The following is a 16,654-nucleotide window of genomic DNA, read 5'->3' as shown; positions in this document are numbered from 1 at the left end:
CATGCTTCCAGAAAATTACTGTGTCTGATTTTCAAAATTTTCCCACAGAAAGCCTTATGCAGCCGCCATATTTAAACTCCGTATTTTGTCTTTTATGCGCATGCTTAGCCGCCATGATGTCTTCAATTTCTAGCCATGACAACAGATATCAACGTCGCGATATTGTGACGAGTCGTTCATAAATTTAACAACCGGGCAAACGAAGTCAGGTTGAAAATTTTTTTGCCACCCAAGCATTTCACGCTAAGTTTACTGCAATCGTGGCAATTATTCGATGGACCATGCCTTTAGAAAAGGTTTTCCTGATGATCTGCCAAAACCTTGTTTCAATTTTTTTTCCGGTTCTGCTTCAGTACAGGCAGAATCCTGCTGTGAAGAGACTAAATTTGGCAACCAATTGACAGCTGACAAAACTTAAAAAAATAAACCATTCATAATTTTTTTCGTCCTTAAGTTTCCTACATTTTGGTTTTGGCACCTTACCAAGAGATATAAAGAATTTTTTAAATTCTCTATATCTCTTGGTAAGGTTATAATGAAACGTTCTAGTCGCCAATTTGGCGACTAACTTTCAGGATTTGGTCACCAAAGTGAAAAATTTAGTCGCATTGGCGCCTGTATTAGGCACAATTTCACGCCCTGAAGTATATGTACGTTTTGACAAAGTTAGCTTCAAGATTGTCCAAGACTGGGTTGTTCAAATGCCGGTACACGTTGCTGCTAGGGGTTGTAGCTAGGGATTGTTCCAGTTTATGCTTACATTTCTTTTTCTGAGCAATTGCTCGTATTAATCTTAATCGTGACAAATTACTCAACAGGAATGTTATTTTGAACCTAGAATGAAAAAATGACATCTAAGGCACGTGAGGTTTGGTTTGTTTCTTTATAACCCTTTAACCCCCAAGATCTGATTGTTAAATCTCCCCTCTAGCTGCTACACATTTCTTGTAAATTAGTTGTAAGAATTTGTTGTTAAATCAGCATAACAACTTTTCCCTGATAAGCTCCAAGATTCTTGTTACCTGTTTGCTGGATAATGTGAGGATATTATCAGGAGAAGTTTCATGTCAATCACTTCTGGGAGTTAAATGGCTAATTAAGCTTACATAGTGCTAAGGATTTACTTATGTTTTTCTCCATAGAAAAATAGCAGTTATGTGTAGTTGCTGCTTAAAATGAATTCTTCAGGACAAATTTATCTTCAGGTTTTTTTTATTTATTGTTTTTCTTGTTTTGCTTTATTTTGTTTCAATTTACCCTTCAGCATAATGCAACTTGTGGTTAAATTAATTAAGTGCAGAATGGATTCTTTGGCTCACCACTGAAATGAAACAAAAAAAGTTTAGTCAAAGTCATATTTCATTTTTGATTACAACTTATTAAATGGTCGCAGTGTGATAAAGGTGTGAAAAGAGTAACACTAAAGAGTAGTCACATGTCAGCTGTTAAAGCACTATGGTGGTGTGATCTCTGAGAAGATTTGTTTGCCACTGCACTTTAGGATTACAGAGAGTAACTTAACTGTTTAATATGTGTCTTCTTCTGAAATTTTGCCCCCTTATGTGACTTAATTAAAAGAAAGAAGGAAACTTTTAAGAAATGAATGAAATGCTTTCTTGCTGCCAAAAATCACATTGACATAATTTATTTTAAATTCATATAGTTTTTTCTTTCCATTGCATTTTTATTAAGCTATTTTGTTTTCAAGTCTGTTACTTTCATATATATTTTTTTTTAATTAAAAAAATTTAACAATTCATAAGATTAATTTTTTCTTTCCTAAGTTTCCCATATTTCAGGCTTTGCAGAATTTTGTAAGAGTTTTTTTAACCCTTAAACTCCCAGAGGTGATTAATATGCAACTTCTCCATATAATAAATATACATTTTCCAGCAAACAGGTAATGAGAATACGCAGACTTATCATGTCAAAGTTGTCATCTTGATCTAACACTGAATCCTTGTCCCTAATTTACCAGGAAAAGTGTAACAGCAAGAGAGGAGAACTAACAATCAGATCTTGGAAGTAAAAGGGTGAAGAATTAGCTATATGGTCAGTTTGTTTGTTTATCTGTTACTTTTTTTTGCTCAAGTTACTTATTTTGCATAAGTTCTTTACTGTAAATTTTATTAATTCTGATTTATTTATCATTTTTCTCATTCACTTTAAATCATTCCCTATTGTCTTTAACCAGCTGTTTCTCCCTGGATCTGGTACAGCATTTGTTAGTGTCTTTTTCTCTCCTTTATTTTTTTTATTTATTTTGTAAGTTATTATTTGTAATTTAATTTTAGCAACTGCTTCAATTGTTCACCTTCCTTTGATTCTTCAGTTTTTTATTTTATTTTGTGTGGAAGTATATTACCGAGAATGTTTTTGTTTGGACTGTTAAAAGTATTTTTGGCCTTTATGAGCAGTCCTCTGGGACTGTGATCCCCACAAACCACCAGATTTGCATCTTTTTTTCTCTTTTATTTATCTTTTTTGAACTAATGATGCTGTTGTTTTGTTCAGCTTATCAACATTTGCTGAGCAAGTCTCCAACATCTTGCAGTTTCTTTCTATAATTTTCCCCTTCACCTGCATACCTGCTTCTTGATATATACTGATGATAAGATATTACCCTTTAAATCTGTCTCGAAGAGATGTCTAATTTTGGTTGCCTGAAATTCTGATTTTTTTGGCTCAGTATATAATGGATATTATTTTTTATGTTTATTATCCTTCAAATATTTTTCAACACACAAGAAAAATGTTAATGAACCGACTACTGTTTATGGTGTGTCAGTGTTCTCTGAAATGATTTTGTGAACAAAAGAAACATTTTCCTCCTATAGCAATGCTCTTCATCTTGAATCAAATCTATAAACACAGAGTTTTCCATTTTAGATGTAAGGTTTGAAAATTGGGGAATATCACTTGAGGTATATTCTTGCATATCCCCCAGTTTTAGCTGGGGGATATTCTGTCATGTGATGGGCCTAGACCAATTGCCCACAAGCAAATAATTGTATTTGTTGGATTATAATGGAATTTACTGATCATGAGTAATTTTTTGTAAAAGTAAGGTAGCTGATGTATTGTAAATGTAATGTGTGGTTTTGTAATTAATATTTTTAAATATGAAAAAGAAGGGAAAAAAAAGAGAAAAAGAAAGAAACCAACTTTAGCCACAGTACTGCAAAATACAAGACACCAAATTGCCATTTTTGTCTTTGATTGGTTGATTATAGTATTTTAGCCAATCACAGACCAGGGTCATGGAAAGCCTGGAAATATTAGACTGTTTTTAGGCTCAATCAATGTTATAAATAGCACTGTGTATGACAAGTAAAAAGATCATTATAGTGTTCAAATCTGTCCCAAATTGTCTCCTCTTAACCAACTACCTGAAATCTTGATCCTTTTACTTCCAAGATCTGAGAGTTGACTCACTCAACTGAAAATCTGACATGGTTTGTTTTTAATATTTCTGAGAGTATGCTTGAGATTATTTTAATGGTCAACCAAAAATTTGTCAAGTTGTTTTAGATATTTTATTTCCTTAATGGTTTTTATTTAAATTTTTTCAGGCCCTTCTTTATGGATTCTGTCAGTGTCCCAGAAAGATAATATTACCAAACATGCCTGTGATAAGGAGTTTTGAGCTCTCAAAGCCTGTAGAAGACAAGCAGTAAGTTTCCTGGTAGACTGACCAGGCTCTCTTTTCTTTCTGTGTTTAATTAGCTTTGATACCATGTTAGATTTCAAACCACAAACTCAATTATTGTCACAACAAGATAGTCAAGGGGGGGGCACAAAAGTGTCCTGTCAGGGTTGGTGGAGACTTCATGTTGCTTGACAGTAGTATATCTTGTACTCGGTGACAAATGTTTAGAATAATTCTTGCTATCAAGAGACAAAGCACAATTTAATTACAGGAATTGATTGACTTTTGTTCTGATTATCACCTAGCAACAACCTATTACATCTAATTTACTAGCATAAAACCCATAATAAATCAAACATTCTTTTCCATGTGATAAAAGTAGCTCTTGCACATCTGTTGTACTGAGTGAATACTACAAAAGTGAATCAAGTGATTAAATACTTAGACAAATAACTCTACTGATTGTTTCTTAAGTGTAGTTTAGTAAAGCCAAGTGAACAGGGTTAAGTTCTGAACAGAGAGTGGGGTGATAGAAAAAGGAAGCCTTGGTTTTTCAATGCAATGCATTCTTTGCCATACCTGTCCAGAGTTTGTTTCAGTTCAAACTTTGTTAATGAACTTAAACATATTAAGTACTTATGTCTGGCCTTGAGGGAAACAGTAAGTTTTCTTTTCCCAAGACTCTCAAATGTTCCTTGAGCTGAAGCCAAAGGGGAAAATTAGGGTCAAATAAAAAATGGTTTTTGAGTTGGGAGGTATAACATCATGATATTAAACAATTGCAAAGAATTTTGAGTACTTACATACTTAAACATGTACTCTCAAGCTAACTCCTCTACTCACAAATTAGTCAGCTTTAATCAGAATTAATCAGGTTCATACTTTTATCATGTAGTGGGTACTGTCCTACAGTGAGAGAGGGATGGGGTTTAACTTTTCATTGTCAAATTGTTGGTGTCCTTTTTTATTATTTTCTCCCCAGTTTTAATTAACAGTCATTTGCAAAAATGAAGGACTCAAGATAAATAAGAGACTACAGCAAGTCACCTAGACATAGGACTGTTGTGCTTTCTTTACTTAAATTCAAATATTACCTTTAAAATAGTCTAATGATAATCATTATATACTGAAACAAAATGTTTCATTCCTGATTGGTCTATTGTGAATTATTTTGAAAAGTAACTTGTTAAGTCAGTTATTAAGTTACAGGTTTTCCATACTACACACTGGCTTGAAATTAAAGCTTTTTAAGATAACTAAACAATGCTAAACTTTTTCATAGTTTAAAAAAAACATTTAAATTTGATGTGTTCATTAATTTGATGTGATTATTCTAATGAATGATCACATCAAACAATATAATTATCTTAAGGCATTTTCTAACCGGTTAAAAATGTTTGAGAAATGTGCACCAGGAATGTACAAAAAGCAGTATTTGTAAAAGATTTTGTTTAGAACATATCATACATAAAAATGCATAAACAGCTCTTGCATGTCATAATTTATGGTTATACTCATTTTGTTAGGAAAGGTCTCCAAAAGGCACTCCCATGGCTTGTGAAGTTACCAAAGCTTTCTAAACATCACTCATGGCTTTGAATTAAGAAATGTACTTGAACTCATGGAATTCTCCTTACAAATACATGTGAGATTAATTTAGATTCAAGAAATTGAGCAATAGAAAAAAAGAAATGAAATTCATCATATTTGGAAGATGATGCTTATGTTATTGTTCTGCCGTTATACACTTTTTCCATCTGCACCCTGTGCTCACATGTGCCAATTCCTGGAAGAGCACACTATCAGCCAAGGAAATTGTAGAAGCACAATGATATAATAGAATCCTTAATTTATACACATGCATTTGGTATTGTCTGTTTTAATTCTTTAAACTCTAACATCAACATATATGCATATTCTCCATTCTTTTCTCTATGTATTTCCTAATGTTCTGACAAGGAGAATTTGTTCAATAATCAAGAGCTTTTTTTCGTTATAGTAATCATGTCTTCTATTCATTCTCATGATAATAATGATAATTTAGGGCTAATATTGCAAGGAGAAATTAGTTGCTTGTCACTATTTGGGGTTAAAGGTTCAGAGAAAGTTTATGTTTAAACAGTAGAAAACCTGGTGTGCCTGGTCTTTTTTTTTCCTATGGGACAAGTTGTAAATAAAATAGGGATTCTTATCTATGAAAAATTAATTATGTATTTTATTTTTTTACCTCTCTTAGGTTTCCCTCTTGTTTGATGATGTATTTTTGTTGCAAGCAAAGAAAAACTTAGTGTAGAAACTTGCAAAGAGAGAACAACCACACCTGTTGCAGCAAAGTTCAGAGACAGAAGATGCCACAGGGGACCCACTCACTTTTTGTCTGGGATGAAAAATGTAGTAAGGAGCATTTTGGGCTTGTGGAAACTTAAAAACAATGTAATGCTTATTTTGAATGCTATGATTTTACTAGTTTTTTAATTTGTTTTGTATTTTTAGGTACTTGGAAAAGCCAACATCAGTTTGGAATCAACAAAGTAAAAGAAAATTACTGCTAATATGAAATAAATGAGAATTACTCTGCATACTGAGTGTAGAGCTTATTCTAAAATGGGAACCAGTTTATGATTTCTTTTTTAGTCACCCTTGATATGGAAATGTTGTGTACTTTTCATTTAAAAACTGAGATTATGTTTTAAAACTGAAATAGTAGTTTAAATGCTGGGCAGTTGAACCCATGAAGCACAGATAGATCAGTCATTGAAAAAAATACTGGGCATATGATCATAAGAAGTCAAGTTTTAACTTAGTTTGGTGGCTTGTTATTGAACCTGTGCATTCTAATGATGTTGCTTGTTAATTGTCATCTGAAATCCGCAAGTTTTGATATTTCTGCATCAGTGCCCCCATCCTCTGTCCCTGAGATGTCAAAGTGGCAGTTGCACTGTGTGATGCTGATAAGGATTTGTTATATCCTATTGTGGCTCTCTCTCTTCCGAGCTTTTGGAAAGAGTGTCTAATAAACTAAATAAGCTTTTACATTAACACTTTGTGAGTATATGAGTACAGCAAAGATATAAGCATTGTAAACTGCTGTTTATAAGCCCCCAACTCCCATTTATAAGCCTCCCTCCCCCAGATTAAATGCCCATCTACCTTCCAACAAAGAAAAAATATTAATAAAATACTAAAGAAAAATATTTAATACTAGGACAGCAAAGATGAACTTTAAGGGGGAAGTCTGAACTTCAGCTCTGTTATCTTGCAGCTTTGTTCGTGTTGTTAGTTTTTTCGTTTGACGTTTTGAAGCTTAATTAAAAACCAATAAATGCAAAACGTATTTTGATCAGCGCCCAGCTGCTTTCGTTTTTTCTGTTGTTTTCATAGGCCCCTCCGTTTATAAGCTCTTCCTAAACCTCGCACAAAGTTGTATAGTCGCTGAGCTTATAATCGGTAGGTTTCGATATATTTGTATTGTGGAATTTAAAGGATTGGAATAGTCACATTCTCAACTTGAAAGTTTGATTTCGTTTTGATCGAAAACAAAGATAGCACAGCTTTTTTTCGAATTTTCAAGGCTGGTTTGCGGCTGATTAGCTCGCTATTGAGAGAGGCAAGAGAGGGAACTGAAAGCTACCTATGCGGCCGGAAATCAGCTTCAAAAAACTTACAAAATTCAAACGAACAAACAATATAGAGGCAAGTAAAGTTATTTGTTGAAAAGTATTTCAAATTTCTGGGCTAAGTAAGCAACAGTTTATTCTCAGACAAATCCTCATATTTCGTTCGTCGGCCAAAATTATTATCATATTTGCATAGTTTCAAAGGTTAACTTTGCGAGCTTGGGCTACCTGTGGGTGCAGTCACGCATTCAGCGTAGAACTTAAAAACAAGAAAAGGGTGGAATTACCAGAAATGCGCCATTTGTTTTTGATGGGTGGGGAGGGGGCAGGGCTGATGAAAATGAGCGAAAAAGCTGCAGTGGGATCAGGAACTTTAACTTCTTCGCTCGTCTCCAATCCACTGACTCAGAGTCTCGAGCAGGTTTCTTATTTTTGAAAAATTTGTCGGTTTAACTTATCTTCGGACATTCATGAAAATGACAACGATGTAACCAAGATAAACACGAGGAAGTAAATTTACCCACTGAATAAAAATAGGGGTCAGAGGAATGTAACCGTAAAGTAAGGCAAAGACCTCATCAAGTAATCCCGTGACAGTTAGGAAATTTGATTTCCATTGTCATCGTCAAGTGATTATTTTAATTGTGCGAATTTCACGATTACATATTTAAATTCTAGGAAACAAACGAAGCGATGAATCGAACGTCATTCGTCTCCTGCCTCTCGTCTCGTCGAATTTCCTGTTTGTAAAAGTGCTGTACAGTTACCTAAAATCATTTAGTTTTACACCTCTGCCGAAGGAAAGGAACTCTAACTGTGGATGAAATTCCCAAGAGATTTGAGTCACAGATTGGTTGAATCCTTACCTCTGTGTTCCAGGTAAGACTAGGTGCAGCGAGTTAGAAGATATTTTGATGACAGTCGTTGTTTGCAGTACCCTCGATTGCGGAGATGCCCCGAACAACCTGGTTCAGTATAACTATCATCGTGTATACAGTCGTATGTGATTTTAATAAATACCAATAGCGAAGCAAGATCAAGGTTAATAGAAGATAACGTAGGGTTGAAGATGCTGGATAAACATTCGAGCGCGAGGTCGTCAACTTTCGTTTCCCCGGAAATGTTGATGAAAACTTCAGAACCCTTAAACTATTGTCACAACATTTGGAAAGAGATGCACTCGCGGAAAATTTGGCTCAGGGGCTCGCGGGCTCGGGGGCTCGGGAGCTCGCTATGCTTGCATGTGAACCATTTTCAGAATAAACTAAGAGCGTCGTGAACTTAAGGAAGTAAGCTGTGTAATACTGATCGAGTGGTTGTAATGTTTCCGAAGGTTGTTTGTCTTTATAAATCTACCGCTTTAATCTCGATCTCTCTTATCGGCTGTTAATCATGTCTAACGCAGCTAAGTGTGTTTCACATTGTGTAGAAGTTCGTAATTTGATTTGACCGTTTATACAGTCACATTGACTAGTATTGAAGTTTACACACTAACTCGGTGTTAGAAATATTTCACCATGTTTACGGTTATAGCAATGGGTAAATACAACCAAAGGACGCCGGGTAAAACTCCCAAAACACCACAATCGAGAGGGCATCCCTCTTTCTGTCTCTGGAATATTGATTATGTGAAATCCAAGTCATTAGTTTCATTTTCAAGAGAAGATAAATTACCTCTGACCCCGGTCGCCTTCATCTAGGAATTTTCCCTTTATATACCAAACGTCTATTCAAATTGAGCCGCAGTTAAATTCTCTAATTTGAACTTAAGATTGTCATGCAAGACATAAATTATCACGGAATGAAGCTTATAGGAGACATCAAGGACAAAGTGTGTAATTCATTAAGAATTCCGGTTTTAATCGGCACATGCGCAACGAGGCGCTACAATTACCCTGGGACAACAGACACCACTAAGTTTCCTAGCGACCGATTGCAGATTCATCAAAATAAGTTGACCGGCTTTATCGATCGCAAACCTGTTTTGATCGCATGAGCTAAACGCACGATTGACTGAAAACGTGATGGCGCTTCCACAAACTGTAGGCTTCAAAGCTGAAGCAGTCGATGAAGGAGTTTAGTGTGCGTGCACCGTTGAAGAAGTAGACGATGATTACGTGATCGTTTCTTTTGACGGCTGGAATGCGGAGTGCAATCGCCGCGTCTGTGATCCACGAGAGATCAGGGATCGAACATTGCCTGATCGGAAAAGAAAGCGAAGAAACCTTTCCCTTCAGTGAACAATGTCTTCACTTAAAGAAGACCGACTTTTTCTTTTAAATATCACTCAAACTTATTAAACAAAAAGCTCAAATTACGGTTCGCTTCAATTTCAGGCGTAAATTTGCATAATCTTTCATGGACGAAATCTTTATGAATTTCAAAGATCAAAACCATTTTCTCAACTACATCAGCTTTATCTTTATCCACTTAGCAAACAAAGCTCTCCAAATTACAGTCAAAACACCAGACGTAGTTCACTTCGAATTTCTCGTTCTATCCTAGTTTCTCAGACCGCATCCAAACAGGTTTCACTACACAGCTTCCGTCTAAGACTCCCAGTGGAACGTGACGTAAAATACGTCACGCGTTACTAGGTAACAGTGCTCATACATATGCACGAACCCCACTGGTGTGGGGTTCGCAGAATTACACACTTTGTCCGTGTTGAAGTCGTCATGTATGCAAAGAAACCACCGATTTTTTTCTTTTGTATTGTGGCTTGTTTAACTTGAACTTCAACCGATAAGTTTGGAAAATGAACTGATTGCTGAAGCGCTCAGGGAAGACAAATAATATTTTCCTTTGTGTTCTTTTTTTAGCTTTGGAAGTTCCTCAACGTAGAACAGATCAAGATCGTGAACAAGACAGCTCTCCAGGTCTGAAAACACTAAATATGAACATTAGCACTATTCTACAATAAAATATTTCATGCTTAAAGTAGAGCTACACATATTTGCAAGTTTACTGTAAATATTAGTCATGACCTTAAATTTTGTTTGAAAGTAAAATTAATACAACGACACAAGGATGGAGAACCAAGAAGCTTAATCGTGCTGAAAATATTGCGTGGTTTTCAGAGCTGTTAGTTAGAGCCTAACCGGAAAAAAACCGCGGGCTAGTCTGCCATCTTTTGGTGGATATTTTCACCTCATTTTGTTTAAAGAGATGTATCATTAGCCAGGAACAAGGTTATACCCCATTCAAAACAAAGCTTAAGAGAGAGTGTGTCCACGAGAGCACCAGACAGTCGTGCTACATACCATCTCACCGATTTCAATGAAATTTTGCCAGTATAAAGGATCTACCCCAAAACTCAAAAAGACAAACTGGTTTCTGTTTTGGTTTTTTTCCGGGAGGAGATAGACCACCCCCACGGTTTTTCTTGGTTTTCACCAAGGAAATCACTTCAAAATAGGTAAAATGTATGAAGCTCTCACTGCCATGGTATTTAACCAATTATTCTGTTCGACGCAAGTATCAGTCAATTTGATTCACGGCTTGTCAATTAACAGAGGCAAATAAACGACTGTGTTTTTAGACTTTTCGATTCATCCAAATACTTGACAACTTTGAGGTCAAATATCTTCCCTTGCCAGAAAGCTACAACACTAATATTAATTTCCATTTATAATCCATCATTTCATATCTGAAAATCATCAAAAAAATCTTTGGGCACTACCGTAATTTTCTCTCGAATGCATTTTAAAATCTGCGACTGTGAAAAGCTTCTCTCAACTACACCTGTCACGCAGTTCTGGCTCTAGGCGGTCATTTCACCGAATAAATCTACATTTTTTAGCTCTTTATTCAGGATGATTGATCAAGAAAGCTAAAAAGTGTGAAAAAATTTCAAGAGTTTTTTCTAGGAATGTAGAATTTCACGTTTAGAGAGATGCGTGTAGGCGAAAAATTGATTGTTTACCCCAGTTCCGTTTAACTGATGGAAGTCTAAGATGATCTTTGCAATGAGTGTTGTATCTATGTACATCGCTGTTTCTAGATAATTCCAATTTGTGAGATGTAATTCCATTCACGCATTTATAAACATACAAGCAGCGATGGAAGTGCCTGCGCTGTTTTAAATTCAACCCACCGAGCTGATTGAGAGCATCGGTTGCAGAAGAGTACAATGGTTTATCTAGAACAAGTTTTGCCGCCTTATTTTGCAACACCCGCAGATTGTCCATTAAGACAGCGTTATCCTTATCACCCCATACCATATCAGCATAATCAAGGATGGGAAGGACAAGGCTTTGGTAATAAAGAAGGCGTGCGTCATACTGCAACAAATGCTTGATTCTTCGCAAAAGACCTAGTATCTGGTTCACTTTAGATATCACATGTTCCACATGTTCGGTCCACGTAAAGTTGGAGGATAATACAACTCCTAAATACTTAAAGCTTCTAACACTATCGAGTTGATTACCAAGAAAAAAAACCGAGAGACTGTTTAACTTGCGAAACTTGGAATCACTACCAATAAGGATAGCTTTGGTCTTATCAACATTAAGAGTAAGTTTGTTATCATTTAACCGGCTAGCAATAGGATGTAAGTCGGCATTTAGAGCGCACTCCAGATCAGCCGGGTTTGAGTCATAGCAATAAAGCACTGCGTCATCAGCATATAGGGCTACCACCGAATGCTTGATGACAGTGGGCAAATCATTTATATAAATAAGAAATAACAAAGGGCTCAATATGCTGCCCTGATGCACTCCATGCGTAACAGGTAACAAATCAGACAATTCCGGACCGCAAGATGTACATTGCATTTGTCCATTAAGATATGACTCAAACCATTGAGCCTTGTCAGAAGTCACCCCAAAAGATGACAACTTTCGCAGCAAAATTGTGTGGTCGACCGTATCAAAGGCCTTAGATAGGTCCAAGAATACGGTTCCACACAGTTTACCCCTTTCCATATTAAATAAAATTTCATCGGAGAAACTAGACACAGCGTTAACTGTTGAATGTTTAGGCCGAAATCCGAATTTCTTTTCATCGAGTAGGTTATGTTGGTTAAGGTATTGATAAAATTGATAAAATTGATAATGCACAGCCCTCTCTAGGATTTTACTAAGAGCTGGCAAAATAGAAATAGGGCGATAATCAGACGGGCTAGTACGGTTCCCGGCTTTGAAAAGTGCTGTGACTTTAGCGCATTTCCAGATATTAGGAAACTCGTTGGTTGCAATTGACAGATTTAACAATTTCGTAAATGATGGAGTTATGGTTCGAGAAGCACATTTCAGTCAGTAAACGGGCACTGATTCTGTCTAACCCGATGGCCTTATTGCGCTTAGGGGCACAAATCTGTTGTAAAACAAAGGAATGGCTTACGGTTCTTAACTCAAAAGTAACCATCGCTGGTTCAGCAACATTGAGTTTCGCAGGATTTACATAATTAAAAGATTGAGAGAATTTTTCTGCCAACAATCTTCCAACAGAAGCAAAGTAATCATTCAGGGCTGTAGCAATGGATTTACGTGAGGAAGCTTCATTCACTGTTTTCCAAACCATACTGGAATCACCTTTACTTTCTTCAATTAGGTTGCAATAGTAATTTGACTTCGAGGACTTAATTTCGCGATTCACAAAATTTTGCAGCTTTCTATACATTCCCCAGTGGTATGTAGAGTTTGATTTCTGTGCTTTCCGAAGATGATAATTGCGATCGCGCATCGCTTCAGCGATTTTATTATTCATCCAAGGAGCAGTCGTGCCCTTTACTCGACGCTTTTTAAGTGGTGCATGAGAATCCACAACTTCGGTAAATAATTTGTTCCAAGTCAAGACTGCGTCGTTGACATTGCTCTCATCGTTAACAATGTGCCACGGAACATTTTTTAAGTTCTGGATGAAGGCACTTTCGTCAAATCCTTTGAATGACCGATATTCTATTGTCCTCGATGTGGCCTTTGGGACACCAGCTTTTAGCACACAATAAATTAGCGAATGATCGCTTATTGATAGGGACACAGCGCCGCTATCAACAATTCGGTGTTGATTACTTCGTTTTTCGGTGTTGATTACTTCGTTCTTGTTCAGAAACTGTTTAATGTTATTTAAAAATCAGACGAAGTTATTTTTGTGACGGGATGCAACAGTCTCCACAAATGTTATGATGTTTCGTATTGATGTTGATTCGCATCAAAAGAAGCAAAGATTTACGGGAACAATTTTAAGAGTTCGAATGCAGTAGTTTGTTCGCATTTAATTATTGCGTATACTGTATGACTCGCTATAATGCATGCGGCAGAATTGGAACGAAATGGCTGTTTTTCTTTACCTTTACTGAGGAATGTTGTTTTGTGATGGAAAAGAACATCGGCAAAAAGCTTCCAAATAGAATTAGGGACCAAGTTGTTTTGTTGTGATACGCATCCAAAACCATGAGTTTCAAACTGCTGTTTATTCTTCGTTAGCGTTGTTCGAAGTCTATAAGTTACACATAGTAAGCGTATCAGAAAAATAATTACAGTAAAATATAAGTATAACAAAACAGAATAGTTACCAAATGGTTGTCTTGCTTGAAGTGTATCACAATTAGGAAAGTAATTAAGTTCATTAATTGACTGTGACGTAGTTACAATTTCAACGAAACACAAGTATGATACAAACGATGCTTAAAAGGAACGTTTGGTAGGGGGTCCAAATCTGCGAAGGGGGGTCTAAGTCCGCGGTGGGTCCAAATCCGCTGTGACACCGGCGTTTGATTGCGTGACTAGTAAAATTCAATAAAGGGTAACTGACCCTACATTTTTCTCCTTTTCTTTTGTCCCAATACATTCCTCTTAGGTTAAAGAATCCTAAATGAGCAAATTAACAATACATTATGCAAAATCAAATTTTCTACAAACTTTTTTTGATGCTTAATCGACGGCCATTTTGAAAACGGTCCGATTCAGGTCACGTGAGGTGATACGTCATACGTGTGTAAGGAAGTGAAGAGCGTAACATCAAGACCTGAAAGTAACTTCCTGGCTGTTCAGCTGATGCCGAAATTTACGAGCGGAAAAAAAAACAAGATTTGTTCCATTCTGCTATGAGCCACCATTTAGAGACTATGAAATACGAAGTGAGAAATAAAATACTGAAGGTTGAATAATCGCAACGCGTCGGATCGCATGTCTGTATTTGGAGCCACAGGTAATCTGTGCGCCATTCCAAACAGCTGTAAAAAAAAATAAATGTTCCCATATTTTTTTCCTCTTGACCATTATCGAGCCCTATACTTAAAAAAAATGTTATTTAGTCCAAGCCAAAAAGTATTTGACTTTAGATTTTGTCCGGTGTATATATATCACTGTGACCTCAAGCCCGTCGGTTCTTGAGTAAGCGTGACTTCAATAAACGCAAAGTGTTGTCGCGTATTACGGGAGGTCGTCATCTGGTTTCGTGAACAAAACTCTTCTTTTACGTTCCGGAAATGTACAACATTTATCCTTTTTTATTTTTTTTAACGGAGATTAGTGAGTAACACAAAGGAAGACTTCCAACTGTTGAAACTTTTTGTTTATTTCTCTCGATGCGTTTCTTCTCTAGCTGAGAGTTCTCCAGGAATGATTACAACTAACATTGAGCAGCATATATAGCACATTCGTGTCCCTAAGTTTAATTAACTTCCAATGGTAGTGAATAATATCAGAAACATGCTGTAAACGGATATTACAAGAAACGCCTCGTTATGAGCGCCACACTCAGGCGTTGTTTCTCATTTGCAACAGGAAACATGATGAAATCAATCCTTTCCGAAAGGTGCAAAGGTGCAAAAATGCACCAATGTCAGCTGAGAAACAGTACTGTCTGCAATTAGTTATATGTATGTATGTATATATATATATATATATATATATATATATATATATATATATGTATGTATGTATGTATGTATGTATGTATGTATGTATATATGTATGTATGTATATATATATATATATATATATATATATATATATATATATATATATATATATATATCCAAAAATGTACTACTCTTAGCCGCGTTGACATTTACAATATGGACGGAAAACAGTAGGGTGTAAAACAAGGAAAACGGAAACCAGGGAAGCGTTGTGTAGTGATGTTTTGTAACAAAACAAATGCAGACGGAGTCAGCCTTCACCAGTTTCCTCAAACCTTGAATGCTGGACAATACATCTGGCTTCTGCCTACAACTGTTCTACTGCAACATCCTCCAAATTTTTATTTTCGACCACATCTACTTCTTACTAAAAGATGTTTTCTTCCTCCTCCCTCCACATTGATTGGTAGTTTCCACGCTGACACCTTGTAATAAAAAAAAAAAAAAAATGTAAAGAAGCAATTTTTTCCACGATGTTGAATAGAAGAAATAGAGAGCACAACTTGTATGGTTGGTTTCACCAAATGGAACAGTTATCAGCTCTGTAACTGTCACAAACGTGACAAATAACTCAAACTTTAGGCTACTTTACTTTATTTACAAGTCTACATGTGCGAATGCTATTTTTGCTGCATCGTGTTTTAAAATAAAAGCCGAGAAATCTTCAATCGTTCGCCAAATTCAACACAGGAAAACTTAAAACCGATTCAATCGCGTCTGAACTTGTATAATCCATCAAATTCACCTCCACAAGCGTGTATGTTTATACTTTCAGTCAGTGAAACCTTAGCTTCGGAAGGTGCGTGCGTGTAGCATAAAAACACTTCACTCCTGTGGTATTCGAGAGTCTGCACGTTTGGTTTTCTTTACTTGATCGCTCCTATATTTAATAAGCAACTGATTTTCAGATGCTTTATTTACAATTGTAAATACACTCACCATTCTCGCTTTCTTGACTGAGGCGGTTCAAATTGCCAGGGCCTGATTTCGCCAACAGATTCGTAAACCCTTTCATTTTGTTTACCTTCCATCGAGGCCTCAGAATCCGAATAATCAGACCCCGAAATAGAACCGCTTTAACTCAAAGTGCTATCCGCCATATTTACTTTGCTTATTGTACACACTTGTGACTTGTAAGGTCAAATGATCAAAATCGAAGCGTTTACGGCCAACGACTCACAAAGCTAAATTTAGGACAGTTTTCCCGGCGAAAAAAGGCACAAAGAGGCGTACGAAGCACCTTGTGTCTGTTTTAATGTGTTGCCTGAGGCATTTAGACGGTATTCCGAAAAAAAAGTGACCTGTTAGCCGTCAGTTACCCGTTAAGAATGAGCCAGAAATATTTTGACCAGTAAGCTTTCTGCATATTTCCCTCGACGAAAAAATCTCAAGACATAGTCAGTTGTTTTCGTGAGCAAAGACAATAAATGCAAAAGAAAAGTGAAATGCAAAGGTATTTATTTTCTTTAGCTTAATAGCAGCTGTACACTCTGCTGCAGTCTTCGTCTAAATTTTGCAGGG

At 36.2% G+C, this 16,654-nt stretch overlaps 1 protein-coding gene and 1 long non-coding RNA gene across 2 annotated transcripts in view; both read left to right on the top strand.

Moving 5' to 3' along the window:
- The window catches only part of LOC149053057 (uncharacterized), a 252,015-nt gene that overhangs the window by 149,891 nt on the left and 85,470 nt on the right, over nucleotides 1-16,654 (top strand). The window lies entirely within an intron of this gene.
- Nucleotides 2,682-6,228, top strand: LOC149053062 (uncharacterized). Its single transcript, XR_016188925.1, has 2 exons — nucleotides 2,682-3,673; nucleotides 5,886-6,228. It is a non-coding gene; the product is annotated as an uncharacterized LOC149053062 (long non-coding RNA).

Source organism: Pocillopora damicornis, chromosome 1 (assembly GCF_964200805.1).
Source record: "Pocillopora damicornis chromosome 1, jaPocDami1.2, whole genome shotgun sequence".
In the NCBI taxonomy this organism is placed as follows: Eukaryota; Metazoa; Cnidaria; class Anthozoa; order Scleractinia; family Pocilloporidae; genus Pocillopora; species Pocillopora damicornis.
This window is presented reverse-complemented; position numbering and strand designations above follow the sequence as displayed.